The sequence below is a fragment of the Rhinolophus sinicus genome, chromosome 3 (genome assembly GCF_057876585.1).
Source record: "Rhinolophus sinicus isolate RSI-liver-muscle chromosome 3, RSI-T2T, whole genome shotgun sequence".
Classification (NCBI taxonomy): Eukaryota; Metazoa; Chordata; class Mammalia; order Chiroptera; family Rhinolophidae; genus Rhinolophus; species Rhinolophus sinicus.
In genome coordinates, this window is record NC_142503.1 from 25,326,118 (window position 1) to 25,344,054 (window position 17,937).

The window sequence follows — 17,937 nt, forward strand, 5'->3', positions numbered from 1 at the left end:
TATTGGTGTGACAATTGTTAGTAAAGTTACATAGGTTTCAAGTGTACAATTCTGTATTACATCATCTATAAATCCCATTGTGTGTTCACCACCCAGAGTCAGTTCTCTTTCCATCACCATGTATTTGATCCCCCTTTACTCTCATCTAACACCCCTCTCCCCCTTTACTGTAATACATTTTTTTCCTTTCTTAAAATGTGTATACATTTTTTTGGCACTGTGTGTGTTTGTGTGTGTGTGTGTATGTGCATGTGTACATATGTGTATATATATGTGTATATATACATATATATAGACACACACACACACACACATATATATATATATATACATATCAGAGCTGAAAATAAGCTACGTTGTAATAATTTAAAATAAACTAAGTAAACAAATAAGCTAAATAAATGAGATGACATTTAAGTGTTTAGGGGAAAGCGTACTCACATCTGAAATTTACTTTGAAACACATCAAACATAAGATTCACGGATGGGTGGAGAGAGGGATAGATTGTTGGCAACATGTGATAAAGCAGGTATAGCAAAATGTTAATGATAGAATCCATGTGGTGAGTACACATGTGTTCACTCTAAAACGTGTTCACTTCTCTGTATATTTATTTTCATAATAAAGTGACAGAAAAGATGGACTAAGTAGTAAGAAAACAAACAAAATGCCTACAAATTTTGATCCATCAAGAGTGGGGTTTCAACCTGTCCTGCTCCTCACGCCACCTTCTCTCTCTGCTCCTCGCTGCCCCGTTTCTTGCTCCATGGAGCTGGCCCTGCTGCATCACACAGGCTGCAGTCCTTTGGCTTCCTCTGGATTCAGCCCAGGGGAGGCATCGGAAGGAGAGCAGGGAAGAGAAGCTGGTGCATTTCTTCCCTGACTCCTCCCTTCATGGGGACCACGTTTCTCTGAAGCCACATCTCCTGGCTCTCCTCTGTGGCTTCCAGCTCTGGCTGGTTCCATTAACAGTATTTTGTCCACTTGTGCTTTCTGTCCTGGGGGTCGTCTCCCTGGTGCTGGCCTCTGGGTGCATCAGCGTTCTTGGTTGTTCTTTAAAGCTGCTCACTAGCAACTAGTCTTTTAATTAAAATATATTTTTTACATTAAGTAACATCTTCTTCCTGCTGGAACCCTTATTGATACCTTTGGTACTAATGTGTTATAATAGATGCCCTATTTCTACTATTTTCCACCTTAGGCATGGCCATAAGATTTGATTTGTGTTTAGCTTGCCTTCAGAACTCTGAGGATCCGGTCTGATTTAGCTCAAGGATGCCTGCTGTAAATTCATGGAGCCAACTATAAGAGCAATAGAAACCTTGATCTTTTGCGGATGAGCTTGTCCTCTGGGCCCAAATCTGCTGGCTTCTTGGACAGCAGCACATTGAAAATGATCTTTCCATTGCCTGTGTTGAGAATTGATAGTAGTGATATACAAGACTCTTAAGAGAAATTTTAGGAACCTCAAGGTTTCTGGAACGCGTATGAAATAAAGGGAAGAACATTCTTCATCTTTTGAGAAAGTCACCATGAACCCAAGCTAACCTCTTACGACTATAACTTCAATGAATTTGACCTAAGGGAAAGACCACAGCCAGCTTGGACTTTCTCCCACTTCTGTTAGATTTGTCACTGGTATTTATGCACTTGACATTTTTTAGATTCTGTTCTGATTTCTTGGCTATAAATATCTTATACCTGATATTTTACTGATTAGTAGCATTGAAAATTGTTATTCAAACTTAAAATAATTAATTAGATTACACCCATTGTCTTTGTTTGGATTCCCCAAGAACAGATTATAGGACAAAGATTTGAATGAAAATAGTTTATTTGAAAGGTAAAACAAAACAAAACAAAAACAAAAAACAGGAGTGGGAAAGTCCACTGAGAGGCAGCCAACGAAGGTTTTCTCATCAAGAGAGTGCCACTGTGGATGATTAGAGCTTAAACTCATGGGAGAAACGCTAGAAAATGGTATAGAATACATGGTGCAGAGTTATTCTACCTGAAGGGTGAGAGGGCTGGGGTATTTACATCAGTTCCATCTGTCACTGGGAGAAGGCTGCTGCAAGGATGGGCATTTATTCCCCACACTTCAGCCTGCCAGGCTGATAGCAGAACAGGTTTCTGTGTCTTCTGAGAAAACTCTCAGGCAAGAAGTTGCCAAGATTGGTAACTGGAAGTGTGATTGGCTAGCTCTGAAATGGTGAGGTCTGAGGAATTACGGCGGGTGCTAACAGTCCTTCTATACCCATAATTGGCTAATTTTATTTGGCAACTCAAGACTTACTGTCATTTACCATTTTGATAGACAACCTCCTCCCCCCAAGTGGTTTATATATATTATGGAAAGAAGGCAAAAGATGTTTTGATACTCCAAATCCTGAATTCCAGTTCTTAGTCCCAACCTGAAAGAAGATTTTTTGGGGGAAAATAAAATCTAAATTGCAGTTCAAAATATAGGCTATTGATCAAACCAGTTCTGCAGTTGGAAATTTATAGGAAGAGTGATTGCTTGGGTTTCAGATAGGAACCACCATCAACAACAGGTCTCCCTCCCACCAAAAAAAAAAAGCTTTATTCATTTGTGTTAATTGAGAAGGCCAGTAGCAATTACAGTCTTCATTGCTTATGCTTGTAACCTGTTTTGTAGAATTTGCTTTTAGCTTTTTGATTGTTATAATGGGGATGAATCCACATTTACATTTAAAGGCAAGCATTGTGTATTTGCGAGACAATAATGATAGCTAACATTTATAACAGTTCTTATTATATGCCAGGCACCTGTAGTAACAGCACAGACTCCTACGACTGGCATCCTAGGTGCCAAAATCCTAGAATTTTAGCACTAGAAGGGACCTTACGGGTAGCTGTCTAACCCTGTATGGTCAAGTGAAGATAAGTCACTTGCCTAAGGTCATGCATCTAGTTGGTGGTAGAATCAGCACTAAGACCCACGTATTCTGACTTCTGGCCTAATGCTCTGTTCGCTAGTCCCACCACCTTTCTGACCGTGGTATAGGTAGAGACTCATATGTGCAGCTTCTGTTTTCATTGCCTGTGTCTTCTTTCCTTTTGAGTTTGGTCTTGCCTGTATGGTTAGATGTAATGAACCCTCGGCCCAAGCTCCTATGACAGTGTTATGCTTGGAGAAACAAATGAACTCTGGAAAGGTAGCCTGAGCAATCATCTTGGCTCCTCCTGGTTAGCTCCAAACTACAGGGTCTGTGAGGGGCACCATGTCCGAAGCCACAGAGATCCGCAGGTAGACAGACCGGGGTGTCAGGGCAGAGAAAAGAGTATGTTTGCAGAGTATCAGAATTCCTGTCTGGAATCATGTCCACAGCCTTGTCTAAGTGAATCCTTCTAGGAGGCACTCTTGAAGGGGAAATTGAGGGGATAGTTGTGTCATAAGACAGTGTCAGTGGCTTAGTTAATCACTTGGCTTGCCTCTCATTGTTAGGGATAACCTTGAGGAATTAATTTACTATGGCAAAGTTCCAGGACATTTTCTGAAAACACAGTTACATTTCTACCTCATAAAGCACTGCCTTGTATATATAGAATTGATCCTTTAGAGCCGAGGTTAGCAAACTTTTTTTTTTGTAAAGTGCCAGATAGTAAATATTTCATTTATTTTTATTTATTGAGCCTGTATTACAACTACCCAGCCCTGCCATTGTAAAGCAAAAGCAGCCCTAGGAAATATGTAAATAAAAGTGCTTGACTGTGTTTCAATAAAACTTTATTAACAAAACAGGCTGAAGGCCAAATTTTGCTGGATGTAACCTTGGTCAGCCCTAAGCCTTCAAATCGTGCATATCAGCAGGCTTGCTGCTTTCCTTTGCTCCCTCCATGTTGTCGTTATTCATTATTAATATCATTAACATCCTCTTTTCCTGCTGAAAGTTTCTTGTTTCCTGGCAAATAGCTTGATTCAATTCTAAAACGCCAACACAGATTGGGGTGTTATAATGGCTACAATGTGTGCAGGATGTTAGAGCAAGTCCAGGGGAATTAGCCTCAGATAGGGAGGTCTTGCTGTAATTGTAAATAATCCTGAAACAATCAAATTATCACCCAATAAGCTCTCCATTTGATGTAGACGATAGGCAATACATGACTGTATTCAAAATTCACACACATAGGAAGTTTATAGACTTGACCCATATCCTGGAACCCCCATTCTGCTCATATTTTAAAGTAATGGCAATAACCCTGTTTTAAAGAAAAAGTAAGACTCGGTTGTTATCAGGAATAACTATTTCATATAATTACAGTAGAAACTACTATTCAGTTCAATTTGGATTGGTCAGTTAATTGAAAGAGTCAGTTAAGGGGACAATTTAAATATAGATACATTTTATTTTCAGTTAAAAGATAGCAGTGGGAGATTTCTTTGACAATGTTTGGAAGTAGGGGAAAAGCTTTTTTTTTTTTTTTTTTTAAACATGGGCCCACTGATTGGAGTTCTTGGTCATCTTTCAAGCATAAATTCCAACAGCAGGATATTATCAGAGTGAAGAGAGCTTCTAGATTTTTCCATTATTTTAGAGTTGAAGCAACTGTTGTATAGGAATCACCTTTATTGAATTATCTCAAAACAGTCGACCTCCTTTTTACAGAAACTTTTTCTTATTGTATTTGTATTTTATCTATTTACAAAATAAAAGGTCATGTGATTAAAATAACAACTTGAAACAATCCAACAAAGACTTAGTAAGCATACCACTCAGCTGTGGGGGGAGCAGATGCCCAAGGGCCATACAGAGTGGAGCCTTGGAGCCCCAAGTCTTCCCAGGGAACTGGCAGCCTTCAGTATTGTTCTAGTCACAGAGAGAATGGAGGCTATTGATTAATTTAGGAAGTAACTTAGGTTGACTTTTTTTTTCTCACAGTGCTTTGAAAGTTGTTTTGGTTTGTTAAATTCTTGCCCTCTTGTTCACACTCATATTTTGCATAGGTTATTTCTCAATAGTACATGAGCTTCTTCTGCCAAACTCTGATGAAATTGTTGACTAATTTCACCTTGGTGGAATTCAAAGCAATGACATTCTTTCATTGAATAACCTTCCAATCGTCTATAAAATCTGTGCCTTCCGTAATTATACACATATGTAAAAAATAGAGATTAGTACACTATTGCAGAATGTTTAAAACACTTAAATATTCATATAGCTTTACATGCCAACTATTATTTCAAGTGCTTAGAAATAATATACTTTCTTCCTCTTAAAATCCCTTTGAGGTAGGTCTTACCCCATGACTGTTTTGTAGATTGAGACACTGAGACAGAAAGAAGTGTCTGAGCTAGGATTTGAACCAAGGCAGACTGGGCTGGAGCTTTTCTTCTTGACCATTTCTGCCTCTCCAGGGCTGAAGTTGCCTTGTAGAGGATGGGCTGGAGGCTTGACCCAAATGAGTACTCTGACATTCAAATCTTTAACATCTTACAGTTTACTCCAATAAGCACAAATGACAGGTTCTCAGCAAAGCGACTCATGAGATGTCAGCCTGGGGGATGTAAGGTGAGCACAGCTTCCCAAATCACCCAGTTTATTAAGGAAGACATACTTGGTGGCCATGGTGGACTTCTAGCCCGGAGTGTGGTCCTGCCAGAGCATGAGGAGCCCTGAGTAGGAGTTAATCCTCAGCCATGTACCTTGAGACTCCAGCATCCTTAGTTTTTATGGATATAAAATTATCATTAGGAAGCCATATGACGAGGCTGAATACCTGAGTGCAGGATACTGTGCTACCAGCACCATTTTACTATACTTTACACAAATTATAAAACAGGGAGCAGGAATCACTCCTGAATAGTGACTTTGCACCTATAGAATGATAACCAGTGTGTGAACATGTTCAAACAGTCATGTCCAATGTAAACAGACCAGGAAGGGGTTGAAAATGAGGCCTGGCCAGAGCCTACCACAGAGGTCTTGCAAAATAAAGACTTCACTGATAATACTCGTCTTAAGTGGTATTGGTCACCTTCAGACAAGAGATATCTATGAGGACAATGCTAGAAATATAGGAGATTGACAGATTATGGTGACAATAGCTCAGATTTGTATGGTGCTTCAGAGTTTGCAAAACTCTTGTCTATATTATTAGAGTTGCTACTAGTGATAGATTTTTGGAGTCAAATAGAGCTATTTTGCAATCATACCCTGAAGATTTGTGACCTTGGTTAAGTTCCTTCATCTTTCTGAGTCTTAGTTTTTTGTTTTTTGCCACGTGTAAAATCGGGATACATCATTTTCTTTTTGGAGTTTTATGAGTTAAGTCCTATAATGCTGTGAGGTACCTAGCCTAGAGCCTAGTTTGCATTAGGTTCAATGAAGATGTCCTTTACCCACGCAACCAAACTCAGTCACAAGAGTGGCAGAACCAGCCCCTATATCTTCTGACTCTTAGATTAGTAGTCTTTGTACTGTATCACACATTGTCCAGAGGCAGGCATATTGCTGTTTAATGACCTGTGATGCAAAGGAATCATCCAGTTAGAATGGATAACCAACCAATCAGAAAGCAATGGGTCAGTGATGTGAGTTGAAACATGGAAGTGAATATCATCCATGCCCTGAGTGGGATCAGTGACAAATGAATGTGCTTTTGCTAATCACTTATTTATGATTACATATTCATTTATTCAATCAGCAATTGTTTATTTAGCAAGTACCATATGCCAGGCATTGTGCTCGCTGCTGGGAATAAAGTAAATAAGAAATATAATAATAATTTCTCTAAAACTCATTAACACTTTGCAAAATTCCAAAGATATAATGATTCTTGTTGGAAATAGTAATTACTTAGTTTCTAATTTAACTATGTTAGATTTAAATCATCTGATTACAGATTACAGAACTAATTATAAAGCTGAAAGGTACATTATGAACTGCTTTTTCAGTATAATTTCTTAATATGGATCTTTATTAATGTATTTTTATATAAATGAACATTCAGTGCACAGGCTACATGGTCTGCAGATTTTAAAAGTAGCTGTTATAGATAAAAAGGCTTAAATCTATGGTAAGACTGTTTTATTGTATTACCCAATTTTCTTGACATCTTCTAGCACTTTTAATATTATTAGTAAAATAGCTGTAACTTCTGGGGTTGTGAAAGAAAGATGGTTCTTTTTAAAACTGAAAAAATGGAAAAACATATTACTGGGAAAGAAAGGAACTCCATTTTTATTTTCTCTATTTTGCATATTATCATTCTCATCTTCTGGTTAAATAGAAGACCCTCATTTTAAAATTGTACTATAACTAGAAAAATTAAATAATTTTATAAAATTTTATAATATCAAATAATCTGATTGAGTAATAAACATTTAAGGTTTGAAAGGGGGGTTTTGAGTTCCTGAGATTTTGATCCACAAGTTGAGAAAAATATAGGGCACCTATCAATTCTTGGAGTAAAGTGGTATTTTTTTGAGTTACATAGTGAAGCTTAGAACCACCTAAATGCTACTTTTTCTTGTGGTAAAACTCTCTTCGATCATAAGGAGGAGAAAGATGACAAGTACTTATTTTCCTTACAAGTTGGTGTATAATTCAATTGTCTAGACAGTGTTAAATTAACCACAGTGTTGAGCAACCCCTCCTCTGGTTGTGTAGACCAGATGGGTGTTATTTCTTCACTATTGGGGCAATTTTCAGTGGTAGGAAGAGCACCAGATTATAAGGCACTGGCCCTGAGTACCCAGCATCCCACCGTTGTGTCTTGTATTTGGATCCATGATCACTGTGCATTGTTATGAGTGTAACATTAGGGAAACTTTTTGTGGTGCATCTCATTATTAACCCAATTTCTGCCCTCTGTGGGGAGATGGGACAGGAAGGCTTCTTCTGGTTGTGTGGAGGAGAATGTCTTTAAACTCATGTCTTACAGCAAACCAGCTTTTCTGGGACCCACTTGTCTTGTAGATTGCCGTTTTCTTCTGTGGCGCCAGCTTCCAGTTTCCATGCTTGAATCCCTGGGTCATCTCCAGTTCCTCTTCTCTTCTCTCCTACTTGATGATTCTTCTTCCATGACAATTACTCTTTCATTTTCCTCCCTCACATTCCAGTTTCTAAGTCCTATTTCAAACTCTTTTTACTTGAGACCTGCAATAGACTCCTAACGCACCTGCCTTCAGTCTGTCTGCCTCCTTTTCATCTGTATTAGTCAGGGCTTATCCTAGGTTGTGCTGCAGTAACAAACAATCAGAAAATCTCAGTGGCTTAACATAAAATGTACCTGTAGTTTATGTTACATGGTCATCATAGATTATAGGAGGCTGATCCCCACATCATCTTCCCTCAGGGACCCGAGCCCTACTATGGAGAATTTCAACACTTCCTGATGCAGGGGGAGCAGGAGGATGTCACACTGACAATTAAATGTTCTGTACCGGAAGTGACACGCTAATTTCCACTCATGGTGATTTGCTGGAATTAGTCATATGACAGAAGTGTATAACTCTCTCATGTGCTTGCAATGAGTGGAGAAATGGATATTGGAGAGTACTAGGGGCTTTACTATTCCATCCTTCGTTGAAGGCAAAAATCCTACAGTGATGACCATGGTTCTACCAAGAAAATCAGAATTCTACACTGAAGACCAGAGTCCTCCAAGAAAGGCCATTGGTAGTCTCCTTAAAGCTCTCCTTTAAAACCTTTCTGCAGTTCTCCACTCTCTGTCAGATGGCCTAGATTTCAAGGATCTCCAACGTTTATTGAATAGCCAATATTTATTAAGCACTTGCTATGTTGGGTGCCCTGCTAGGTCCTTTATATTCATGATCTTACCTATTTCTTAAAACAATGATTCATGGTAGGCATTATTATTCCCATTTGACAGTTGAAGAAACTGAGGATTAAAGAATGTCCCAGTTTGAGTTTCTCTGAAATCAGATCATGTAGCAAGGACTTGGATGCCAGAAAGCTCAATGAGAGAGAAAAAGAGTTGTGATAACAGCAAGAGAGGAGTGTCAATAATGCGGTAATGAGTGGGTTACCACTGGGGGCAGCTAGGGCTCAGACCATCTGAGATACTGTGTAGAACAGAGCGCTACACTTCAGGCCAAGGGACTGGGGTAGTTTTCTACCAACTTCTTTTTTTTTTTTTTTCAACTTCTATATGTCATTGGTTGAGGGTCACTCTTGAGATGTTAACTCCCCTGTATTTTTGCCCTGCCCACAAGTCAAGCACACACTGTCTTCCATAGTATACAGAGGAAAGAAAGCTGTCAGTTTTCTGGAACAGTGCTGATAACCCAAGGATATATGGCAATTGGTGGTGTCCACTACAGAGAGGTGAAGTTACTTGTCCAGGGATACAGTGAATAAGATTTAAACCTACTCTAGTTCCCAAACCCACTGTCTGTCCCCACTGACATCTTACTACTTACCAACACCGGAGATAGATCTGTGTTCCAGCCAAAATGGATCACTGACCACTCTCCAAGCCATATTGTCCTTTTTCTGCTCTATCCCTTGGTTCCTGCCATTTCTTCTGCTGGGAGTTCTTTTTGCTTTTGATATCATGCTAAGGTCTGGCTGCCCGCTGCTTAAAAAAGTTAAAAAAAAATAAAAAATGGAGAGACAAGGTTGGGGGAAAGAAAAGCAGATTTATACTGAATGCCGACATTCTGGGAGGATGGCGACTCCTGTCCAAAGGCGTCTCCCTGTTCCTAAATCGGCTAGAAGGCTTCAGAGGTACATAAGAAGAAAAACGAAAAGGGAGTTGGTCAGGCAGGTCTGAGGGCTGACGTCTTTCCTGGGGTCAGGTTTGTTTTAATATAATATTATCTCCGGATTCTGGACTCGGCCACCAAGCCGGGGGCTTTGTATGTCACCAGTAAACACTGCAAGGGAGTTGCAAATTGGATTCTGGTGTCTGAGGATTAAGAAATTGCTCTTTTCAGGTTAGGATTCTGTTGATTAAATGGATTAATGAGATATGTGTAGCCTTGAGAAAGGGAACAAAACAGAGTTCGTCAGTTAATCAGTGAGGGGAGAAACAAAGAGAAAACAGCTGAATATCAGAGTAGATCTAACTGCAAACTAGCTAAGTCTAACTACCGGTGGCTAGATAGCAAGCTATGAAGGGAATCAAACTGCAAACTAGCTACGTTTTGTAATTACGTTATTGATTTACTGAATTTCACCCTTACACGTTGTGCCTCCTATTTAAATTCTATCCGTGTTCTCTGCTCAGCTCAAACATTGCCTTCTCCACGCAACCTTCTTTGATCATCAGAAGTGCCGCCTCTTGCCTCTAAACCCTACGGTAGTCAGTTATGCTGCTGTAGCTCTTACCCTAGACTGTCTTGCACGACAGGGATGCATTTATAGGTCTTTTTGTAGATTAGGCCATGGGCCATATTTTATTCAGTTGTTTAAAGTGTTGGTGGAATAAGGCAGATAAATGTAACTGTATAGATGCACACACATATTCGCATGCATATGAGTATTTATTTCATTTTCAGTCCATGTTGGCTGACCTTGCCAAAGGTCGTATTGAAGTCTGGATTTGGAGAGGAGCTAGTCTTCTGTTTTCCTGCTTCCTGTGCCATCATCAGCTTCTCTACTCCCCTAGCTTCTGGCATCTGTGTTGCCACTTGCAGCTTCCACCCTTGAGTACGGACAGAAGGGGCTGACTAATGAGGACAGGGAGGTTTCCAGCAGTTTGTGGCAGGTTCCCCTCCACACATCTTGTTGGAATCAAGATGGTTTGCCCAATTCAGAGGGCATGACCAGGAGCCTGCAGTTAACCTTACAGTGACACTCCAAACCATATGCCAAGGATTGCTAATGATTAGGAGGTGACAAAAACCTTTGGCTTTGTTTGGTTCCGAACTGGAAAAAGGAAGCTACTCTTTAGGTATTTTCATGTTATATTCAGAGTTGCAGTCTCAGGGGATTAGGAAAATGGTGTGGACTCAAGAAGGAAATTCCGCTTGGCTCTCCCTCACTGTCAGAGACACTCTTACGTTACTGAAGAATGACTTTCAGTGCACACTGAGCTCCGTAACAAGAAATTACAGTTGAATAGATGGCTTCATCTGTGCTGTTGCTTTTCTCACCCCATGAGGTTTTCTAACATGATAATCCCAACCCCTCATCAATATTGCCGTTCAGTTTTGAAATGCTGAGCCAAAAGAGGAACTTCTGGCTATAGATGGTGATTCATTCTAAACAAAGATAGGTGACTCCTTTACATCTTTTTCTCCCCATGAGTACAGAAACAGATTATATTCTTAGTCAAATTCTTTTTGAAAATACTATATCAAATTACTTGCCTTAACAATTGCCTGCACAGCAAATTCTTAAGTTAACTATGCAGTGGGGGGAAAAAAACAAAACAACATTTACTTTTTACTGTTTTAAATGAGTTGCTTTTCCATTTCATTGACTGCCCCTTGTCCTTATATGGCTGAGTAAGTGTTTATTGAAGTCTGGATTTGGAGAGGAGCTAGTCTTCTGTTTTTATTTAAAGAATGGCTTTGTCATATTTCATGTGTTTGTCTCCACTGCTTAAATAGAGTCTACAAGGAAAACATTGAAAAAAATCATCAGCCCAGTAGTGAGTCTCTTGCAAATACAGGCAACCTAAAAGTTTGCTTTTATCTTCCAGACTCTGAAATCCATTCCATTTATAAATCACTCATGTGCCTGCATTTGCTATTCTACTCTAACCCAGTCAATGAGTTATTAATTATTCTTGCATAAAAATCACAAAGACCCCAGGTATAGTAAGGGAATAGTACACACATGTACACGTGTAGGCAATGTAAGTATACTTTGCAAAGGTACATGTTGATCTTATGAGACTTTCATATATACATGTGTAAGCAGATTGGCCAGGGTGGGGTGGATGGGCTGCGATTGATCAAGGAGAACTTTCTGGAGGAGTCAAATTCTCTGCCAGTGTTAGGAGGAAGTAACATAATGCTATAGCGAGTCATATAAACATTCATTATTATTCTATTTGGTGAGGTAGTTGATATTTCTATGGAGAACCAGTAACAATTGTTAAAAAAAATCAGTCCTTGCTCTCTGTCTGTTCCCCTCACTATGGAACATACAACAGTTTTCCTCGTGCAAAGCAGCTCCATGGGGAATCTCTTTTCCTGTTTTTTGGTTGTTTTATGGTTGCAGCTTTTGTTTTTGTCTCTGCGTCTCTAATTCCATATGTTTTTCATTCCCACTCAGAAGAGTTTGAATATTGACTGAGAACTTCTAGTCTAATAAGGCTTTTAATTGTTAATCTTTTAATGTGTCTAATGTTTCAACCTACGAAGACCCTTTGCTTTCTAATCTGGGCTGTACTGCATTTGTCCTCATGTGGCGTGGGTGCGAAGGACATGGGATTTGAATCAGAAGATCTTGGCTTGAGTCCAGCTTTTTTACCAGTCTCAGCTGTGTGACCTTAAACAAGACCTTCAACCTCTCTGAACTTCTATTTCCTTGCTTACAAAATAAGTTAAATAAGGATAACAATAGTTATTGCCTACAGAATTACAGCAAGCAGAAAAACAGTGTTCATGTGAAGCAGACTGTATTCCATCACTAAGCAAACCACCTTTTTCAATTGATGGTGGGTTGAAAGACCATAGCTCTCTACTACCTACACTGCGAATGCAAGTATCACAGTGTAGCTAGTGCAAGTAGCAATCCTGAAATGTAGAGGAATACTTGATATGTACTTAGAGATAGTGCTATTTACATTGCAAAATACAATCAGAAGCAAACCCCAGAATAATTGTTAAGATACCCTGGGGCATTTAACAAGTCCACTTCTGGTTGCACCCGACACTCCTGGCCATGCAATGCTTTAGAAATGATATGTGGGTGAAAATATAATGTCCATGGGTATTGATTGGGTCAGGATAGAAGAGTGATCTCTTTCTGGTCCCTTTACGGGAGAAGCCCAAGCAGAAAGGTAGAAAGAAACTCTCTTGATTTTCATTGCTTTAACTATTCTAAACCAAGTTAAAGAATTGTTCTACAGGAGGCAAGAGTTAATTTTTGATGACAATGATGATAGAATTAACTTGCTGAATAGATTGGATTCCAACAGAGGTCAGCTTAACTCTGAAGTCCATTCTCTTGCATCTAGGCTCAATACCTCTCAGTGTATTTTGCTGCCTGTTACCTAAAGAGGAACAGCCTCTTCTTTACAGAAGAATTGTAATTAATAAATGTGAAAGGAATAAGCAAAATAGAAAATCACTATTAGTTAAGTGCTGCAATAATAACTAATACAGGCAAGATCTTTGTATGGATGCTAAAATTAGTGGGTAGACGTTTGAAGAGAAGCAAGATAATTCATAGTAATATAGTCTCACCCAAAGATATTTATTAATTGCAAAGGGAAAAATTGTAACTTTATAGAGGAAAAAGTTGGCAGACACCACCTCATCCAAGTAACCAATGTTAACATCGCCAGTAATAACACCTAATGGTATTCTATGCCCCTTGATATGATATGGAGAAGGGCATCACTTCTGTGGTATCCTTGCCCAAAATGTATAACCTCAATCAATCATGCAAAAACATCACAAAGCGAAATTGAGAGAGGTTCTACAAGATAACTGACCAGTACTGTTCAAAAGCATCAAAGTCATGAAAGAGAAGGAAGATTTAGGAATTATAGATTAGAGGAGATTAAAGAGATGTGACAATATAATACAATATGTGATCCCGAATTGGATCCTAAAACAGAAATACGATATTTGTGAAAAAAACTGGCAAAATTGGAATACAGGCTATAGTTTAGTTAAAAGTGTTGAACAACATTAGTTTCCAGGATTTTATCATTGTGCTAAGATTATGGAAGATGGTGATATAGGGAAAGCTTGGTGAAGCGTATACTGGAACTCTCTGTACTATTTTTGCACATTTTCTGTAAGTCTGAAATTATTTGCAAATAAAAAGTTTAGAAAAATACAGATATTGGTTAGGTAAAATTAATGGAGACGAGGGATCTTATATCATTCGAGAGTCATCCTTTTACTAAATAAACACCACTGTAATCTATTATTTACTTATCAAGAAACAGCAAATTTAAATTTTTAAAAATGTGTTATCTGTTGGCTATGAATTTTAAATTACACAGTCTTGTTTAGAATGAAACTGTCAGTTGGTATTTTATTTCTTTCGCTTCTGCCCTGTGAGTGTTGGACTTTTTCTAAAGACTGGGCTATTTGAACAATAAATCACATCAGAAATATAAGGAAACCCTTTAACAACATTTTTGTCCTGATCCAAATTTGCTTTACTCTGTGAGCTTGCCCTGACAATGTAGTAATTACCTGGTCTCTAAAGTCACACTTCTCAGGCAAAAAAAGCCAGCAAGAGCCGTTCGTTAGTAACTATGATTAGCGCCAAAGACTGAGCTTGTTGTTCCTGGGATAACAGCACCAGAAGGTGTTTCCATCATTTCTGGGCTCTGAAAACCTCCCACCAAAGATTCACAGCTCTTTGCCACTCTCGCTGGGCCCTCTAACCACTGCCCCCGCCCGTGCCCCTGGGTCTCTGATAGAGAGAAGCTGCCAAGGAGGAGATGGCTCGCAGCTGGGATCTGCTCCTCATCAGTGTCCCAAGACAAAAGTTAGTCTACAGCATTTCAGTCAAGATCCAGTGCCATTCAGCCCAAATCCACATCACGTGTAGACAACACCACGGGGAGAGTGGTTTCTAGAAAACTGAAGTCGTTGAGGGCTTACAAAGACTCAGGCAGAAAACATGTTCAAGCTTGACAAGATGGGTAACAGAGGAGCTGTCGTCAGCTTAGAGAAGGGAGGTGGTTTTCCAACAGGCTCTGTTTAGGAACCTTTACTGGTGGGGCATCTCTCTGATGTTTTCTTCTTTTCCATCTGTGCAGCAATTGGCATTATTCAAAGGCTTCCATTTTAATTAACTCTGACTCCAGCTGTATCTGAGCAATGTCTGAGTCATTTTTAGAGAAGATTTCCCAACTACTGTCTTCCAGAGCTCTTCAATTAGGAGAGATGCAATTGTACCTCCCAGCTCCTTGTACCTCCTCTGTTGCTCCCTAGTAGCATGACACCCTAACAAATACTCGCTTGCTCAGTCCTAATGAGCCCATGCCTGTCTTCACAAGCCCCTATCTTTGCACCATGTCTGGGGCTAAGCACCAAGCAGGCCAGGGCCGCTGGAGCTGAGTGGTGGGAGGTGAGAGAACAGAGCTGCAATAGGGGGTCAGCTCTTGCAAGGGGGTGAGGGTCAGATTTATGCTGAGGAAATGAGGAGCCACTGCAGGAACTTGAGCAGAGGAGCGACCTGGTTGAATTTTCTTTTTAAAGCAACACTCTGGCTACTGTGTTGAGACTAGGCTTTAGAAAGTTAAAAATAGAAACAGGAAACCTGTTAGGAGGTAATCGCTATAATGCAAGAGAGAGAGAAGATGGTGACTCAGCCCAGGTGACATGGTGAGGGCAAAAGCCTTACTGTGGTGGATTAAGGGAAAATGGGAGAAGAGGAGACAGTCAATATTGATGGCGGTTTTGGGGGAATGTTGCTGCAAAGGGGAGAAAAGAAGTTACCAGGCAAAGTAGAGAATTTTTTCTAAGATAGGAGGAATAACAGTAGGTTTAAATGATTTGTAGCTCAGCCTCTTTAAATAGCATTATGACTCTTTCTGTGTTAGGGTGCACATAGAAAACCCAATAAAATATTACTGCTGCTGTCCTGTGGGGATTGGTAGAAAGGTAGAGTGGAACAAGGTAAAGATGTTAGGGGAAGGAAAAGAGATATTTGAGGATCGACACTTGTTAGATTCTGTGAGTTTTGGGAGAACTGGTTATCAACCACATCTAGATCAACCCAGTGTCTTGTGCCAGGCAAGTTGTCCAGTGCCTGGTATACAGTTGGCACCAATCTTGTGCTCTCCTGACAGCCCCAAGGTCCAGCTTAATCCTGTGATAGAAAGAGATCAGTCTCAACCAGACATACAGACCTCATAATATAGACAGGAGATCTCCAGCCAGGATTCCTCTGACATAATAATGAGGGACCTGGCATAGACTTGGGAGTCAGGCAGGTTGACATTCAAATTTCAACATGTCTGCTCTCCTGCTGTGTGAACTTGGGCAAGTCTTTGAGCCTTTATTTTATCTGCATCATGGGAACAATAATAATGACTATCTTACAAGGTTGTTATAAAAATTCAATGATAGAATAAATACAAATATTGACACACACAAAAAGGAGCCAGTAAATTAGTTCCCCACTCCCTTCTAAAATATAAATTAATTTTATTTCCATCTGTAGGTTCATTTTCCCCCAACAATTCATAGGCACTTCTTCAAATTCTTCACATTTCAGACTCTGTTTCTTTAAGAGATTTGTTTTAAAGTGCCCAAGAATCAAAAAGAGCACTTCGAAAACAGGCTGTTTCTCCCATGTTCAAATAACTATAAAATGGATGGTATAGATTTTTCTAAAGTTCCCCCTCACACCTGATAAGAGACAAAGCCTTAGTCATTTCAGCTCCAGGGTGATTTTCTGAACAGGTTGTACATACTTGAAGTGAGGATTTCATTAGTAATCTTTACTCGTGCTACTCCCTAGCTGTCCTCATGCCCTCGTAGCCCAGATTCAATAGTGAGCTCATTCTACACTCTTGAAAGCCCAGAGCTCAGCAGGTATCATTCAACTTAGTGTTCACAGCTGCTCCTGAAGAAAGATTAGCGAGGGTTGTCATTTCCATTTCACAGAGGAGGTAAGAAAAGCACTTGCAACTTGTGGAATCAAAGAAAATATACCTGCTATCCCTGGGTTTTATCCAGAACACTTCTGGGATATCTTTAAAGCACTTCTTAAAAAGAAAAAAAGAAACATTTCCTAAGTCTAACTGTTCTTCCCAAGTTTACTGTGACATTCTCATTAGTTCTCAATCAATGAGGAAAGAATGGGGGAGACAGTCAAGCAGTTGCCTAAGGAGTGCTAAAATATCACAAGGAAGTAAAAATGTCACCGGAAATGTAAGATGGAGATCATTGTAGTTACCAGAATGCATCTCATACAGAGTACTTTATAATTAGAATATACATTTTTGTAAAGATACTTCAGGATGGGGTGGATGGGATAAAACACTCAAGGGGAATTCTTGTTAACAAAGGAGTCCCTGAAATGCCCTGTAGGGAAGATGAGTCCAGTTATCTACAGGGCTTCTAAGTTTGCTGATTGAGTTATGCAAGTCTGGGGCCAGAGCTGAATTGCTGGGCAGAACAGCTGAAAGCTGAAGCTTGGGATCACTCACCCTTCTTCATGGTCTCCCAGGAAGTGAGCAGCCTGTCCTTCTAAATAAATATTGATCTTACATGTAAAGAATATTTATTTGAGTTTCTGCTCAAATGTTGGAGGCAATGGGTGAAACTTGAAAGTACTGTGTTTCCCCCAAAATAAGACCGGGTCTTATATTAAGGTTCACTCCAAAAGATGCATTAGGGCTTATGTTCAGGGGATGTCATCCTGAAAAATCATGCTAGGGCTTATTTTCCAGTTAGGTCTTATTTTCGGGGAAACACAGTAGATGGAAGAGTGATAAGTGACTTAATAGATTTAAGAAAACAGAATCCTAAGCTGGCAATAAGGAAAGCTGAAAGCCTATCAGATTTATTTGAAATCTTATAAATTCTCAGAGTGAGGTAGCACTAGATATTTCCAAAAGTAGGAGGCAAAGGGGAAGCTAAAATAAAGAAGACTGATTGAAAGTGTGATTGCAAAGTAGAGTTCCAGAACTCTTTTTAACATCAGCCTAGCTGGGCAATTCCTCCCCTCTCCTTCCCAAAAGACTGGTAAAGCAAAAGTTCTGAGAACTGCAGTCACCCATTACACGTGGAGGTTGATAGGTACCATACTGAAAACTAGACATACACAGAATGCTGGCTGGTACCTACAGTCTTC

General features: G+C 39.6%; 1 protein-coding gene across 2 annotated transcripts in view; it reads left to right on the forward strand.

Moving 5' to 3' along the window:
- Nucleotides 1-17,937, forward strand: part of EGFLAM (EGF like, fibronectin type III and laminin G domains) — a 150,463-nt gene that overhangs the window by 12,689 nt on the left and 119,837 nt on the right. The gene's annotated exons all lie outside the window — the stretch shown is intronic.